Source organism: Rattus rattus, chromosome 9, assembly GCF_011064425.1.
Source record: "Rattus rattus isolate New Zealand chromosome 9, Rrattus_CSIRO_v1, whole genome shotgun sequence".
NCBI lineage: Eukaryota > Metazoa > Chordata > Mammalia > Rodentia > Muridae > Rattus > Rattus rattus.
This window is the reverse complement of record NC_046162.1, coordinates 43,796,121-43,800,802: the sequence shown is the minus strand read 5'-3', so window position 1 is coordinate 43,800,802 and position 4,682 is coordinate 43,796,121. Positions and strand designations below refer to the sequence as shown.

General features: G+C 45.3%; 1 long non-coding RNA gene across 1 annotated transcript; it reads right to left on the bottom strand.

Annotated features, from left to right (window-relative positions):
* Positions 1 to 435: 435 nt before the first annotated feature.
* LOC116909346 lies at positions 436 to 1,904 on the bottom strand. The gene is made up of 2 exons (XR_004389067.1): positions 1,821 to 1,904; positions 436 to 846 (listed from the first exon to the last, which is right to left on the bottom strand). It is a non-coding gene; the product is annotated as an uncharacterized LOC116909346 (long non-coding RNA).
* Positions 1,905 to 4,682: the final 2,778 nt, after the last annotated feature.

Below are 4,682 nucleotides of genomic sequence, written 5' to 3'. Positions count from 1 at the left end.
CCTTCTGTATCCCTATTATACCCTGGCCTGAATCCAACGTCAGCGCATACATCCTAGCCTCACCGCCCTGTATGTGCACGTCTCTGTTATGGGGAGAAATCTGGCTTCCGAAATCTCACCACTTATTAACCTATATGTTCAACTCTAGATTGCTTATAATGTAACTTTAGAATAGCCAGCCTATGTCCCAATGAGAAGCAAAATGGTCAGCTAAAGTTCTGTCCTCAGGTATGGCCAGTATTCAGGAACTGGCTAATCCTCTGGTACAGTCCATCCTTGGTTCCGTTCTCAGTTATAGGATCCTTGAGGACGGGTCGTTTTGTCGTTAGTACTACATCATTTTCCAGCCTTTCTCAGGTCAGCTCTCACCATCCCGCAATGCTTCAGTTTTGTCACGCAATGTATTTCTAACATATTTATTTGTTACAGATAACATTGTGTTTTGCCATCCTAGTTTATTTTTTTAAAAAGGGAGAAAGAAAAAAGCCTTGTATATATTAAAGTTCAGTCTTCGTGACATAAATTTCCATGGGTTGTGACAAATGCATAGAGTCATGCATCAACTGCCTGATTTCAGAGCTCCTGTCTCCATCTCTATTTCGATCTATGGACAAACTCAGAGAACACGAACACTCCACGGTCTTCTTTACTTGGCTTTGTTTGCAAATTTCATCCACATTGTTGGTATAACTAGCTTCTTTCTTGTCGTTGTCTGCAACGTTCTATCATTTGAATTTATCTCTACTTGTTCTGTCTGAGGAGGATGCTTGGGCTGCATCCAATTTGGAACTCTTGAAATTACGCTGCTGTAGCCAGGCATGGTTGTACACACATTTAATTCCAGTCCTAGGGAGGCAGAGGCAGGTGGATCTCTGGGTCAATAGTCTATGTAGCAAGTTCTAGTCTAACAGCAAGACCTTTACTTAAGCAATGACAAGAATGAAACAAGGTTGCCATGGCTCAGTTTGATTAGTGGTGTGATCATGATGTCCATGTTTCTTAACTCACACTCTTAAAATCCTGAGAATTTTCTCTTTGGTGCTGAGTTCTGTTTTAACCAATTAGTTTGCATTTGGGTATTTATAATGGAGGAGGATTCTGTACTAACCTGGCCCATCCTGCTTCCAGGAAGAATCTCATCCACCTTTAGAGAAACTTTCTAAGATGCAGGTGCCACTGTTTCCATTTAGCCACGTAAGAAATTAAAAGTCAGAAAGGAGAAATCATTTTGGCTGTGGGCAGCTGAAACCTGTATCCCATTAGCTCTGGTTTCTGGAACCCAGAAACTGTGGCTTCTTTTGAAAGCCATAAAACCTGCCTGACCTCTGGCCCAAAACTATGACCTACAATCTAAAGACAATATGTCTTCTCTCTCTCTGTCTTATGTACCTACGCCCTCAGCACTGTTCCTGTATCAGTGTCCTGAGCCACAGGTTCAGCGTATAGGACCTGTGACTGACCTGGTGCGGTTCTGTGACTTTGACCTTTAACCTGAGGCCTGGGAGCTTCTGAGAGGAGAGAGGAGGGAAAAGAGAGTGTGAGGGAGTGGGAGGAATGGAAAGAAAGAGCTGGATTCTGGCATCACCTACTATGTCACAAGGCCTAGTGGATTTCACTCTCTTCCCAACCCAGGAGACCAAGGCTCTCCCTGCCTCAGCAGCAGTGTCTTTAATGGGTCGCTAGACATACTGCAAGATCTGTGTAGCCACAGAGGGTTCCTCCATGAATGTCTCCGGAGTGTGTGACTTTTGTGTATAATGCAGACCTTGCTCAGCACTGGATTCCTTTACCCTGCAACCTTAGCAAAAGTGGGTCATTACCTTCCCAGGATTAGAGAGCCAGGTCCTCTTCAAGACTTCAAGTAGACAGGGCCTTGGGTTCAAGTCTTTGTAAATGACTGACAGGTGTCTATAGGATGATAGTGGAGAATGTGTGAACCACTTGTCCTCTAACATTCTGCCATCCCATGGTCTGGCATTCTGAGTCCTTGCCTCTATTATGACTCTGTTGGCTGTGACCTGGTGGGTTTTGTAGGCTTATTTTGAGAGATTTGACATAAGGAAGCTCAGACTCAGAAAAGTTAAGTTAAACCCCAAGCTGAAGAACTTTTTCTTCAGACTCCAGAAGAGGGCACCGGATCCCATAACAGATGGTTGTGAGCCACCATGTGGTTGCTGGGAATTAAATTGAGGACCTCTGGAAAAGCAGTCAGGGTTCTTAAACACTGAGCCATCTCTCCAACCCAAGCTTAAGAATTTTTAAAGACAAGTCTCACTATGTAGTTTTGATAGACCTGAAACTTGTTTTGTGGATCAGGCTGGCCTTGAACTCTCAGAAACCTGCCTACTTCTGTCTCCTGGGAACAGGAATGTGTTACCATGCCCAGCTTCAAACTGTCTGACTCTGGAGCTTCTGACTTGACATCTAACCATTCCCATTTCTTCCTAATGCAAATAAAACCGACCTGAAGCCAGTTACTTAGAGTGGTGAGGCATGGCAGGATCCCTACTGAGCCAGATACCAGGACACCCAGATCCTCAAGCACCCAGCCTGCGGTGAGAGAACTTGGAAGGTTCATTCCTTGAGGACTCAGCCTTCCACAGAGACAGTGAGAGAGGCAATGGGGAGGTCACTGAAAACCAATATGAGTCTGGACACTGTGGCCTTGGGATCTCTATCTTGGCTGTAGGGATCAGAACCTAGTGTCAACTGTAGTACCTTTGGTCACCTCTAACATCCCAGCCATCATCTTTCCACACACAGATATCTTCCAAGGGACTGGCTTCAAATCTAAAGGCCCTGCCAGGAAGTACTGATGAACATACCAAGGAATATCTCTGCCTTGAAACCCATAGTCTCATACTTGCTCTAATTTTTTGGCTTTTTTCAATTTCATGTTTTAAACTGAAAATCAGAGGCACTTCTAGGTTGTCCCTAGAATACCTTCTCTTGCCTGTGATTACTGGATAGAAAGTAACGATGTTTTGGCACGAGATGGAAACTACACCTAAGTCTTTGTCCTGTGAGTCGAGAGGCAACATCACCCAGAACATCTCTATGGCCTTGTCATGTGTCACCCAAGTCAGAGATAAGCAGGACGAATCATGCTGGTTTGTCTGGACCTAAGAATTGAAGGTTTCACATCTCTGGAACTCAGGATCATTGGCCACAGTAACCAGAATAATATCCTGCCCACACTCGAGGAAATTGTGTCCTTCCACTTACATGGAAAATATGTCAATCAACAAGGCCAACTTCTGACTTTGGCTCCTTGTGCAAGTATGGCAGTCCTAATGGGACAAAAAGGGAGAATCTGGCTTGTCTGTAATCCAGTATACGAAGAAAGTTCTCTTGAAAACACAGGACCTTTAGCAAAATGCTTCGCAGTCTAACTTGGGGCCCACCATTTTCCAGTGACCCAGCTTTCACTGGAAGGGGTTGGAGAGAAGATGGAAATACCTCTGACTCTGTTCAATCAGAGGGAGGCACAGATTAGCCTCTGTCCATGGAAACAGGAGAAAAGAAAGGCTGATACACGCTCTCCCCTGCACAAGCCCAGTGTGTCCTAGAAAGAGACAGTTCTGACACTGTGAGCCTCAGTTTCCCCACCTATTAGTTAAGAACCTAAGTCTATGGAGAGAGCTGATTTCCAAATCCATGGCCTCTTCCTTGTCATCTTCCTATTTGATTCAGGAGTCACACGGGAAATCCAAAGGAACAAATCCATCATGTGATTATTAGAATTCACACGGGAATTTGGCAAGGCTGCTGTACTACAGATCAGTTTAAATCAGCTCATTTACACATACCAGCAATAAGCAACTGCAAGTATCAGTTTAAAAATGGTGTTTATTGTAGCATTAAAACTCGTCTAATGCAGCCAGGAACCTGAGGAATGTGTACGAAGGTTCTCTCTGACACCATGCAATCTTAAACTAGAGTGTTGGTTCAGCCAGAGATAGCTGGGCCTCTGAAGCAGTCTGAAGCAGAGTGAAAGAATTTGCATATCTAGAGATTTCCCAAGAGACTATGATTGTTGGCCTGTGGGCTTTACCCTTAGTGCTCCAGACACAGCACAGTCCTGGCTTCAAAGCTACTGGTCCCCATCTCCTTACCCTTCACCTTCTTCATCCACCCATTGCTCAACTTTCGAGTCCCTGTGTAGCCTTTCCTGAGTTCACACTCCAGTCTTCAAACTCTCTGCCTCTTAGTCTCTCCCTCTGTCCCTCTGTCCCTTTGTCTGTCTCTCTCTGTCTCTCTGTCTCCCTCTGTATGTCTGTCTCTGTCTCTGTATGTCTGTCTCCATCTCCCTGTCTCTCTCTGTCTCTCTGTCTCTGTCTCTCTCTTCTCTGTCTCTGTCTCTCTGTCTCTGTCTCTCTCTGTGTCTCTTTCCCTCTCCTTCTCTCTCTCCCTATCTCTCTTTGTCCCCTCCATATAAATGTATTTCCACACCCACGTGCCCGAATGCTTCCTACCAGCCCAGGCCTCTCCTCGGACCTCCATGTGGTTATGTCTCCACCTTTTTCCTGGACTCCTCTCAGGATGCTCTGCAGCCCCTGCAGACTGCACGATCTTTAACCCTTCCTCTCCCTATCTCCCGTGGTCCTTTCTTTGTTCTAAGCAACCTCCCCATCCATCTGGTCCTTCAGACAAGAAACTGAGACAGCTCTCTCCTGACAACT